A 13,814-nucleotide genomic window follows, 5' to 3' on the forward strand; every position below is an offset into this window, starting at 1 on the left:
ATCTTCACTAACAAGATGACTAATGAAATATAAAGTATTTTTATAACACATTAGTATTATTGGACTACTTCTGTGTAATCCAACACATATGTAGTAGTCATTAAAAAGTACGTTGTTAGGTAAGTAATTACAATTGAAAGCCATTACCCAATTTTTGCTGGGTATTTATTTAAAACAATTTTATTTATTTATATACCAAATTTGTTGTAAATATATGAAATATAGAGAAAACAAAACAATTTGTTTTAGAAAAATTAAAAAATATGCAAAATATGCTATAACAATGTTGGAAATATGTAAAGTATATGCAAATTTAAAGCAAAATAAGCAATATATGCATTTATAACAAAATATGCAACAACAAATCGATGCCATTTTATAGCAAATTCTTTGATTCGAAAAGAAAACTAGTTAAAAGTTAATTTGAGTTACTAACTACAAACATGCATTTGCGAAGTTGAGATTCTCAAATAGCAGTCCTCCAACACATTGGCTAGTGGTTAATAATCCTTCTTGGTTAGCTTAAAGATAAAGATTTCATGTTTAAACTATGGACTGCTCTGAAATAATGAAATTCTGGAGAGATCTTTAAAAAAAAGAACGATAGTAATCACTGTCTTAAACAATATCAAATTAGAGTTTAAAAAATTTATATTTAGCCCTAGGGGAATGTTTAAATAAATCTTGCTCAAACATTAGAGAGATAATTAGCACGACATTTTTTAGGGATTTCTGCCTTTAATTAATCACACTCGAATAAACATAAATGAAGGGAAAATGTGCAACATTACAATCCAAAAAATTCCAATCAAAATGATAATAAAGCTCTTTGAACAAAAAAATTACCTTTTTGTCCAATCACTTTTCAATTAACCGACTTTTGTATGAAATTTTTTCCTTATTTTTATATGGAACTAAAATTACACACATATGTATGTAAGTAACTAGCATGACAATATACAAAACTACAAACACATGTCGACATTTAAATCTACATGTATGTACATATGTATGTATGTATGTAAATATGTGACATAATTTTCCATAAGTGGTGTATAATGACAAAACAAATGTTTTTCTAATTGACTTCAATTAGACCTGCATTGACTTTTTTCCGTTATGAGGGGAGTTATTCATTTTTTTCTAGTTTTTCTTTTCTATATTTTTCCAATATTTCACTTCCGCATATTTTACATCAACCACACAATTTACACACGCCACGTATGTACATACAGTAGATAGAGTTCTCGTATTTAACCCACAACTTGTCAATTACACACAATAATAAAATATTTATATGTATAATTGATATTGAGTAAATATTTATTGATTGTTGGTTTATTTGATTGAATAATTAGCATAGACGGTGTATTAAATAAATGAAAATTAACACAATTATTTTATTATTTTCTTGTTTATGGCAACATAATTGAATAATGCGTCTAATAAGCAAGACACATTTTAGTTTATCTGATAAAATGTTATTATAGTTTATATGGTATTAATTTGCCATAAAAGAAAGAAATGTGCAAATTATTTAAATATAGAAAAATTGTATTACTTACTATTTTATGATGTTGTTGAAAAGCGTACGTTGAGATATATATACTCTTAGGGGAGCCTAAAACCATAATATAACAATAATAAGGTAGAATCAGTAGAAAAGTACGTTCTCAATTTTGCATGCCTTGAATTGTCACAAAAAAGGAATTTAAAAAATATAAAAAAAAACATCAAAAACAAATTATTGAAAATTTTTTTTGTGAAGAAAATAAACTTTAATAATTTGTATAAAAAAGATTGCAAAACCAATAAAAATCAAGAACAGGATGCATAAGTCTAGAACGCTGTTTGCGAGTGCCATTCAAGAATCATTTCATGGTATTTTTCGTGCCTTTTCATTTGAAGATTTTGAAGTTTTTCTCGTTTTAGTTTCTTTTTATTTGACTTAACAAGGGCAGAGAATTGACAACTCTCCCTACTGATTCTACCTTTCTATGGTTGTATCATGTACCCAACATTAATAATAAGGGTTTTTATTTAAACGCTTAAGTTTCCCATTTGTGCAAATGTGTAGTTTATTCGACTTGAAAAAATTTTTTAAAAAATTATAAAAAATACATTTAAAATATGAATATTCAAGTGCTTAAGTTAAAAACTGATCAACTGACAGAGCGGTTCAACTAAATGCATAATGAAACTGTTCAAGTTTGCCAGTCTAAAAAATCACTCAAACTTATAAGGGTAGTGCAAATTACAGTTTGCACAGTTTACGAGGGTTTTGAACGTTTAAGGGCTGATCCTTAAAAAAAATTCACAAAATATTAGGTTAATTATAGGTTGATCTTCATAACATTTTAAAAAGATAGAGATATTTATGGCGATTTTTATAGCTATAAAGGATCAGTTATGAACCGATCTGATCATCACTATTCCGGCATTTAAAAGTAGTAATGAGCTTAAAAGTCATTTTCCGAAGGAAATGGTGATTTGTGAACCGATCTTCATCGCTGTTACGGCATTTGAGCGTTAAAGTCATTTTTTGGAAAGTACTTATATCACATATCACTTATGGACCGATGATCATATTTGGTAGAGTTAACAACATAAAATTCATGTTCTTTGGGCAAGATGGAACTACCTGTAACACAGTTCGTTAAAAAAACTAAACTTTTATGCATTAACTTTGTAAATCGTTTTATTATACGTTTCAGCGATATCAATTGCCTGCATCGGAGAATTGGAATACTGTTGAGGACGGATGTGAATCCGAATAATCAAGAAACAATTTAGATTCGAGATTTGGAAGCAGAAACTAAAGAAGTTTGGAAAATTTTAAATGAAATCGAGTTCATGAGTTAATGAAAATTCCAACAAAATCAACTACTTATGCAGCTTAGAGTAGAAATTATATTTCTACTCTTAATTTTGAAATGATAATGAGAAAAATAATGTATAAAATGTTGGTCCACAAAATTATCTCAAGAGAATATAAGAGGCAGTTATCAAAATTGTCCTAATGTTTTGCTTATACAGAAAACTATATATAAAATTGACAATTGACTTGGTTCATTTCAGAAATTTAAAGATTCTTTTGAAATTTAAATGCCCAGAAATACACAATTTTTTATTATTTTTCCTAACTTTACGCAACTTTTGAGATTCATTTCGAAAGGATTACAGAATATTTTTTTAACATATTGTACTGAGATTAGTCGCTAGTAGGGAACTGGAGTACAGCACTGAGATTAAGATTCTTAAAAGCTGGTAGGGAACTGAGGTCCTTTAAAAAAATATATTTAATTTTTCTCATATTTAGTACTTTAATTAACGCATCAACTGATAAGCATTTCTAGAAACAAATTATCCACTGGACACCCTATTATCTGTATTGAAAAGTTTTAAAACTCTTTTTTTTCTCAAACTATTCTTACATAGGAAACCTAGTCAGCCATCTTCATGGCTCATTATTTCAAGTTTTTACTGTTTTTTTCTTTTTGGGAAGAGAAATAACTTTGCAAACAAGTAGATCTGGCAGAGCATTAAATACGATAAAGATTTTTAAAGGTGAATAATTAAAGAACCTCTAGTTTAAGCTTTTAATTTAAATTGACTTTTAACAATTTTCAACCATGTAAAACATTTTTACAGGAAAGAAAAAAATATCTACAAGACAACAACAACAGCAGGGCGATAAGTGCAGTTAATGTAGCTGATTGCTGCTTAAAATCAGAAACAACAAAAAATTTTAACAACAAGCTTGCAAATTTATTTAATTCTATACTATTTGCTATTTGCAATACGAACGTATGAATGTTTTCTTTATCCAGCATAAACGCTTGAATAATTTAATTGGACACAGTCTGTGGTTTAAGCCATTGTTCTGATGCCAAACAAGTATAAGCTAAAAATACGAGAAAAAATATAACAACAACAATTGTAATGAAAATTACAATTCAAATTGAAACTAAAATTGAAATTGAAACCAGCCCTAAAACGATAAAATGATTTTCATGATTTTCGTATTTTATTTCTTTGAGTTTGTTTTGTTTTTTTTTTTTAGTAACGTTTGTGCCACATTAATGTTGTTGAGAGCCAAAAGTACTCGTAAGTGCATAAAGTTAATAATAAAAATCTGCTGAAAGCAACAAAAAAAAATAACAGCAAATAAACCACAGATGTTGCCAAACTATAAATTTTGCTGAAGTTTGCAGCATAAAGTTACATTAACTCATATTAAATAAATAGTTTCTAGTGAAGTTTTTACTGCAGACATGTAGGAATTTTTTGATTATTAAATTGGGTGGCCATTTAAAGCAACACTTTTAGATGTAATTTATGAAATTAAAGAAATTTTGATTGGAAAAAGAAGGGGAAATTACAATAGATTATCTTTACAATCCTAAACAAAGCATTTATAGAAATGAGTAAAATCGACAAATCCGTTCTCCTTACCAATTCTACGGGGAGTTATAGTAAGAATTTTCCTCAACAAAATATAAAAAGCTGTACCTTAATTATGCTTATGGATCAATCGAATACAAAATAACAAATTGCATTCTCAAATTTTTAACATTATTTCAAAACATTTTATTAAAGCTCATTAAGTTCATGAAAGAGCCCGCCTAACAAGCGGAATCAACAATAACAACGAATATCTTGGCTTCAGTATAAAAAATAACTTTTGAAATTATACTAAATTTTTCTAAAAAAAGTACATTTTTAGTAAATAGTCTATGGACGAACCTATTGATTAGATAGGTTTATACAGACTTTGTCATTTATCGGATGCGATAAAGAATATTCTAATTTGTTCTTACTAAGGCGTTAACTATATTTTCGGCCCGAAATACAAAGACTCAACTACTCTTTCCACCGGGAACTTCGTAGATTAATGTAGTTCAAATCTATCTACATAACTCCTTTATCCTCCATGACTAAAAGGAAACTAATAGGACTATGTTCTTGGCTCGAGAAACAATACCTTAACAATTCTTTCCACCGACGATTTATCTACTGCTTATCTTAGCACTGCTTATGTAGCATGAGATCAATCCAAATGCATACCCCAACAGGATCTTTCCAAGAGTCAACTTGAAATTTTCCCTACCTATACTGGCGCCCTACTACTCTCTCACCGGAGAGAGAATCTTGATCTTATATGGCATATGATATAACAGGTCTTAAATCAATATTCTCTCCCGTGAATTTGGGTTTAAAGCACAGCCGCTACAATGATCCCGAAGAAATCCAATTTAGGACATTCTATAGATTTATCCCAGATATATGATCCATACAAGAAAAGCGGAAACAAAAGAGAATTCCCTGTTCCCATTAAATATCTGATAATAACAGAGAAGTTGATATATAGTCTCCTCCACTTCATTGTGACAACTTCTGCAGTAGTTATGGTATTTAAGACCCATTCTTCTGGCATGATTGTCAATAACATAGTGTCCCGTTATTACCTATATCAGAGTTCTAATTTGCTCCCTGCAAAAGACTTAGACCTAGAATCAAAACTAAACTATCTGATCTGAGCCATTTCATATAATTAATTTTGAACAATTGCCTTACAATTAGTTTACATTCTCCCCTCTCATCGCACCGTTTCTTGTGAGTTCGTCTGCAATATAGTTTTCCAGAGAGCCATATTATCGTAGAATGTCACGCTACTTCATTAAGAAAAACCCGAAATTCTTTGAGAAATCTAGATGTCGTAAAGACACCCGCTAGGTTTTTGATTGCAGATCTGTATACATTCGTATATCTCTCGTCATTCGATTATACTTCAGTGAATTCACCACTCGTTTTATAGCAGATAAGGAGTGAGATCGAAAAATTCTTAACATACATATATGTTTATAAAAAAGAAACCACTAAACTTACAGCTTTATTTTTTTTTATTTGATTCAAATTATTATTACAATTTACAAAAAAAAATATTTTTATAGTTTTAATCACTAGTGATGAAATTTTGAACCCTTTTCGGAAACCCTTCCATTAACGTTTTTATAGTGCTTTCTGTCACTTTGCTCGAACATGTAGTCCATCTCCGTTTAAAATCTACCACACTTTTGGACACCTTTTTTGTACTCTTCAATTCTCTTTTAACAAGAGCCCAATATCTCTCCACTGGCCTTAGCTCCGGGCAGTTTGGAGGATTTGCCTCTCTTGGTACAAATACCACATTATTGTTCTTGTACCACTCAAGGGCTTGTTTACCATAGTGACAGGATGCCAAGTCAGGCCAAAAATAAGTGGACACATTATGAAGTCTTATGAATGGAAGCAGCCTTTTTTTGTAAACATTCCTTGATGTAAATTTCGGTATTTATAGAGCCCGTTGTAACAAATGATTGGCTTCTTTTGCCGCAACTGCATATTGCTTGCCATACCAAGAACTTTCTGGGAAATTTTGTCTGCTTTTGGGTCCTAAACTTTTCTTCAACATTCCCTCGAGCATCAGCAACATAAAACTTTTGACCTGGAAAATCTGCCAGAACATACGTTTCGTCATCCATTATGCAGCAAGAATATTTTTTTATAAAACTTGACTTCAATTTCCGTGCTCTGTTTTTGGCCTCTAAATTTTTAGCAGCGTTCCTGTCAGGAACTTTTTGAGCCTTGTATGTTTTTAAACCTGCATTAGCTTTAACTTTTCGTACCAAATAGTCCGAGCACTGAGCTAACCGAGCTGCTTTCCTACCGGATGTGTTGGGAGCTCTTTTGAAAATGCGTTCTATTTTTTTGGCTTTAGAAACATCATGTGGACCATTCCTTCTACCTGAACCAGGTTTTCTATCAACTGACAAGTTCTCCCGGTACTGTTTAATAACATTGGAAACAGTTTGACGGCAGACCTTTGTATGCTTGGCCAACTTTTTGTAAGACCAAGTTGGGTTTAGTTGAAAATATTTAATAATTTCAGTACGCACTTTTTTCTGGTCACTCATTTTAATCAGATTAACAAAAAAATTAATATAATTGACATTACACATAATAACTGACATGTTTTTCAAAGGTAACTTGATCAAAAAAAAAATCAAATAATACTTTGGTTGAAAAATGTAATGAAAAACGTGTGTTAAGAATTTTTCGATCTCACTCCTTATCTCTGCCTTTAAAACGATACAATAGTTAATACCAAGTGGCTGGATTATAAGATCCCAATTGGCGAAATTGAAAGGGTTTTAAACAACACAGTAGCCTACGTAATAGTCTCTGGACTCGTCTATGTATTATCTTGGGAGTAGTCTAATCTGGGGACATGTATATGTAATAGTGTATTTATTAATCTGTGGACTAGATTGGGGACAAATTTTTAGAACAGTCTATGATCTTTTCTAATGACTTGTCTATAAAAAAGCCTATTGACTGGTATAGGTCTATTAACTCCCTTTGGACTCGCCTACTTATTGACTTGTCTAATGACAACCCAATTGACTAGTCCATTCGATCATATTGACTATTCAGTTGATTAATAAGAGTATTAAGAACATTAACAAAAAATATCCCAAATCAAAGTTAGAAAGTATTCCACAGATTTTCCTTTAAATTAAACAAAAATAACAAAAGCTTGCATTCACAGATACATTTCAGTTTAAAATAAAATTTAAGACATATTTGTTCTTACACTTGACATAATGACCTCAGGCTACAATTTGAAGAAAAATATTAAAGTTTCTTAAAGAAAGTAAACTGTCAATGTTGTTCAAGAATAAAAAGAACATTTTTTTGCTTAATTTAAGCAAAATTTAAAAAGACATTGCATATGAAAAATTTATTGCAAAATCGAGATTTATTTCGTGCAATAAATGAAACGAAAACAAAATAAAAAATGCAAACAAGTCAAAATTTATTGGAGTGTCATTTCATTTGTGAAATATTCGTTGAAATTCAGCAACAAAATCGAAAAAAATAAAATTGTCTCACACTCACACGATTCTTTAATTTCAAATAAAGAAAAAAAAAACAAAAAAATATATATTCAGTTTATACGAATACTTCAGTAGAAAACATTTCTTAGTACTTGCAATCGTACCCGTATTGATGTAGTATAAGGAATGAATAAATGACAGTCGCGACTGACTGAGTGAATGAGTGAAGTAAACGAATGAATATGTACAACACGTACAATATTTAACTTGTTGTTGTTGCTGCTATTCTAAATACAAAATACAGTAGCCTCCATTTGTACATAAATTACTAGAGACATTGTTGTATCCATCTCGTCTCGTCGTTCCTTGAACATAGAATGAAGAGACAGGACAGGAGAAACGTACTCGTCGTAGGTAAATGTGTACAAACGACATTCATGAATTCGATTTAACTACTACTGTAATGTGAGTTCACTAAAGAGTGATTTATGTACATTTTTGTAACCTTAAAAAAGTACTAAAAATGTTTCGTTTATTTAAAATTTTCCCCAATGTTAAGCAATGTTCTTAGTTTTCGAGCTATACGCTCTAAATATTCGCTTTGCAAAAAATTGTTTTCGTTTAACGCAACACTGTTGAGTTACACAAGTAAATTAAATCTTTTGGGGTCTGTTGTTTTGTTGTGGGGAGGAGGTTGGGTGTTAAAATTGTGTACAATTTATACAACACGATTCTGCGCCATAGCAAAATCTACAATTTTCAGTAGAGAATTTTTTTGTTTCTACGTATTTTTTGCAAGATATGTATGTATATTTTCTCGTTGTTGTTTTGCAAAATAATAGTCTAGAGTTTAGTACATTTATAAAGTACTGATACCGATAAACAGTCGTCCATATATACATATATATAATATTATTGAACTCGAAAAATTGTTTAGTAAAATTGTTTATAAAGGAAATGATCACGGATTGATCTTATTTTATACAAAAACGCTGTATTAACGAAGTTATAAGCGATTTTAGTTTTGCAACCTTATTTCGTATAAAAAATCGATTTTTGAAAAATTTAGAAGTGGTCACGGTTTTAGTTTTACAACCTATTTTCATACAAAAAATAGATTTTTTTTATTTTAGAAGTGATCACGGATTAAGATTATTTTCTGCAAAAACGCAGTATTAACGAAGTTATAAGCACTTTTTGAAAAGTTAAAAAGTGATCACTGATTGAGCTTTTTTTAAAATCACAGTATTTACAAAATTATAAGAGATTTTAATTCTGCAACATATTTGTATATAAAAAATCGATTTTTAAAAAATTATTATTATTTTCTGCAAAAATGCTGTATTAACGAAGTTACAAGCGATTTTAGTTTTGCAACCTATTTTTATACCAATAATCGATTTTTAAAAAATTTTAATCACTATACTTTTACTTACTTTTTTTTGCAAAAACGCAATATTAACGAAGTTGTAGGCAATTTTAGTTTTGCAACCGATTTTCATAAAAAAAACTATTTTTTTTAATTTTAGAAGTGATCACGGATTAAGCGTATTTTCTGCAAAAACACAATATAATAGGCGATTTAAGTTTTGCAACCTATTTTCATAAAAATAATAGATTTTTTTAAGTTTGGAAGTGAATACGATTTAAGCTTACTTTCTTTAAAAATACAATATTAACGAAGTTATAAGCAATTTTAGTTTTTCAAAAATTTAGAAGTGATCAAGCTTATTTTCTTCAAAAACGCACTATTTACAAAGCTATAAGCAATTTTTGTTTTGCAACCTATTTTCATATAAAAATGGATTTTTAAAAAATTTAAAAGTTACAGATTACGCTTATTTTCTTCAAAAACGCAACCTATTTTCATACTAATAGTCGATTTTTGAAAAATTAAAAAGTGATCACAAATTAATCTTATTTTCTTCATAACGCAGTATTTCAATAAAAAATTTTAAAGTGATCACGTATTTACGAAACTTTGGAAGTGATCACCCATTAAGCTTGTTTTTTTAAAAAACGCATTACCCAGCAGTTCGACAAAGTGTCAATGCATACGAAAAAGACAGTAATTAATAGTTAACCTCCTGGGTGATTGTTTTTTCGTATGTTTTGGATCATTCGTCACGAATGTACCCTTTGTAATCGAGAATGAAGACAGTCTTTACACTAGTAACCTCTTTGTAAGCAGGAGCGGAGACAGTCGTCTCTTTACAGTCCTCAAGTAACCTTGAGATTTTTTTTGTACTTCCGAAAGTAGTTATTTTACCCATCTTTTGGAGATATGATTATTACTTTCTACTAATATGCCACCATCTGGTTGACTCAAATTCATATCTTTCGGGTCAATCGTCACATTATTGTCCCATAGTATTCTATACGAATTGGCTGACTCCAATTCGTATGGTTTTGGTCTTTCGTCACAAATAAAATCATTGTAATCGGGAATGAAAACAGTCGTCACTTTAGTGTCCCCTTTGTAAGCGAGAGCGGAGGCAATCGTCTCCTTACTGTTTACAAGTAATCTAGAGATTAGACTTTTAAAAGTTGTTTTCGTCTTATTGAACTTCCGAAAGTAGTTATTTTTCCCATCTTTTGGAGAAATGATTGTTATTTTCTAATATACCACCATCTGGTTGACTCAAATTTATAACTATCAGGTCAATCGTCACATTGATGTCCCATAGTATTCTAGAGAGTAGACACTTGAAATTTTTAACCTTTATTTCTATTAATATCTTACCACCTGTTGGCTCTAATTCGCATGTTTTGGACCTTTCATCAAGAATAAAAGTAAATGGTAATGACTTCCAAGAACCCATTTAGAGATTACCATTCCTTGACTATTTTTGACTGTCTCTTTGTAGGGTGTAAGGTGACAATTGACTTCCTCGAAGGACAAGCCCATGTTAAAATGGTTGGTCACCTGGGTAGTCAGGTGGCTAGGGGCCACCACAAGTTTTAGGTTAAGTGGTCAGTTCGGGTCTGTCCCGTCGAACTGCTGGTTATTTACAAAGCAAAAAGCGATCGATTGTTGAGGCTATTACGTATACGTAAAACGTATTTTACTATCTCGCCCATGTCTGCAATGCAGAATTAAGAAGAACAGATTTTTCACTTAAAGTTAAACAATTCAAATATTTATTTAATATTCAATATTTGGGGAAAAAAACCTGTTGTTTAATGACAACATATTATTGCTAAAGAAAAAATAAACAACAATTTACGATTTTCATGCTGTTTCTCTAAAATAACAATTTCTAGTTATTTACTTTTACTAATAATATTTGCCGAGTGTATAATGTATTTGTTTCAATTATATTGTTGTTTTTATATTATTTTGCTTATTTGTAGAGTGTACCTATGTGAGTATGAATGTATGTGCGAATGCAATAGTAATGAATTTGGATGTGTTAGTGCTATTGATGTTGTTGGTATTTTCTAGTTAGTTTTTGTTGTTGTTTAAACTATTGCTGTTTTTAAATCATTATCATCGTCATAGTCGTTATTATTATCATCATCATCATCATCAGTAGGGTAGTTGTTTACGCTATTACCAGTATTAAATTTTGTTGTTTTCTAGCTGATTGTTTTTGTAGTTTGTTGTGATGAATATCTTACGTATTCAAAATGTTTAAGTTTCTTTTGTTCAGATAATAATACAAATTGTTGTTATTGTTTTTGTTATTTTTTAGAATAATTTAAACACATACATATACAGATAGATATCTGTCTGTCTGTATGTTTGTTTCTCTGCATATATTTAATGTGTTAAAAAACACACTTAAAAGCAAACATATCTTTAAACCTAAATACACACAGATACTCGACACAAGCATACATACAACAAACATACATACATTCACATAAAAATTCATCCATATAAATGAATACATATTTCTTATTTCAAATTCGACAAGAGTGTGATTTGTTGCTGTTGTTGTTGCTTGAACACATTCGAACAATATTGAAATTATCGCAATTGATGAATGACACTGATAAAAATTTATATTACTTTTTCGTTTCTTTTGTTGTTGTTACTGTTGCTGCTGCTGTTGATGGGGCTGTTGCATTGTATTATTTTTCCAACACTTGCTATCAACAGCCAGTCAGTCAGTCAGCCATTTATTTATTCAGTCAGTCAGTAATAAGCTTATTTTATTTCTCATAAAAACAAAACTACCACAGCAATTTCTTATACTTGTACGGGTATTTTTGACTTATTTTCTTTTTGTTTGTCTTTTTCATAACACCTCCTACCCTCCTCCACTAGACTATTAAACATTTTGAATTGTCTGATAATATATACCTTCGATAGCTCAGTTGGTAGAGCGGTGGACTGTAGATGATCGGTAGTTGAAGTTGTGTTACAACAGAAATCCATAGGTCGCTGGTTCAAATCCGGCTCGAAGGATTTACTTTTTTAAAGTTTTTTATTTTTTTAATAAACAATTAAATTTTTAATAACCAATTTTTTTTAGCTATACATTTTCCAAAACTATATACAATACATTTTCCAAAACTATATATCTATTTGAAAAAAGTAAATTCAAGACTTTTTATGTATATTGCGAACGCAAATTTTTTCAAAATTTTCAAGACATTTAGCATAGTTTTTAAACATTTGATTCCTTAAAGGGTTCTCCCAGATTCACGAAGTTCCTTGAGAAATTTATTTAATGTTCCCATGTAAAATTAAACATTCTAGCTCTAATAGTTTCTTAAATATGCGAATTTTTCAATATTATTCGTGCAGAGGCTTTAAGCTCTCCAGATAAAAGTCCGAACTTTTTCCTCCAAAATGTCTAGAAGAATATTAAATTAATTTAGGCAAAGTTCGAAAAATCTAGTTCTATTAGTTTCCCATATAAACAAATATTGTATTTAATTCATATGGAAGGTGCCAAGTCACCCACCGTAAGTCCGCCTGTTATATTTTAAATGTTCAGATGAATGTCAAAGTTTTTCAAGCAAAATTTTAAGATTCTAGCTTTAGCAGATTCTAAGATATATGAATCTCTCTATTTATTTCCTATGGGGCTTCAAGTCCTCCCAGATGAAATTCCGAACTTTTTTCTCCAAAATGTTTAGATGAATATTTATATTCTTAGTACAAAATTTGAAGAATTTAAATATATTAGTTTCCCAGATACATGTATTTAATTAATATGCAGAGTGCCGCTCCCCTCATGGGAAGTCCACCAATTTATTACTCTAAATGTTAAAACGGCTGCTTAAGTTATTCAAAAAATTTTAGGATACTAACTGCGCCACGTCCCCTAATGCTAGTCCGCCTACTTTTTGAGTTCCAACGAACGCCACTGATTGATGGTTTATTGTAGGAATTTTGTATAGGAAATGTGTGTAATAAACATTAAATAAGCAATTAATATATTTATGCATACGGGGATTGCCCTTTAAGTTCATAACATAAATTCTTACGTTTTAAGTACCTTTTTTCACATTCGGTTTGTCTTACTACTGAGCTAAGGTAAGTAAAAAATAGTTAAAGTTATGAAAATTCCTAGAAAAATCTTTACTTACCCGGAAAGTAGGCAAGTAATATTGGAGCAAAGTGTAAGTAGGCACATTTTAGGTGAATAACTACTTAGTCATTACCCGACTTTTCTGGATTTGAAACTAGTTGTACAGTTATTTTTATGTTTGCTAGTCTATACTCTTACTCAATGCCCCATTAAAACATAATTTTATTATTCTATCTGGAATGGTTTCTACACATATGTAAATATCAACATTTCTTGAAAAAAAGCTTCCAAAATCGACTACGATTAGAAATACTAACTACTTAATTCCTTATTGGACATACGCTATGACTACAAATTCTATTAAAAAAATATTTTATGTTATTGATAACGATAACTCATTACCAAGTAATGTATGAAATAACTACATTACCTACAATACTCATTACCA

At 30.1% G+C, this 13,814-nt stretch overlaps 1 non-coding gene across 1 annotated transcript; it reads left to right on the forward strand.

The window, feature by feature from the left end:
* The first annotated feature begins 12,188 nt into the window (after positions 1–12,188).
* Trnay-gua lies at positions 12,189–12,294 on the forward strand. The gene is made up of 2 exons: positions 12,189–12,225; positions 12,259–12,294. It is a non-coding gene; the product is annotated as a tRNA-Tyr (tRNA).
* Positions 12,295–13,814: the final 1,520 nt, after the last annotated feature.

Source organism: Lucilia cuprina, chromosome 6, assembly GCF_022045245.1.
Source record: "Lucilia cuprina isolate Lc7/37 chromosome 6, ASM2204524v1, whole genome shotgun sequence".
NCBI classification, from domain to species: Eukaryota; Metazoa; Arthropoda; class Insecta; order Diptera; family Calliphoridae; genus Lucilia; species Lucilia cuprina.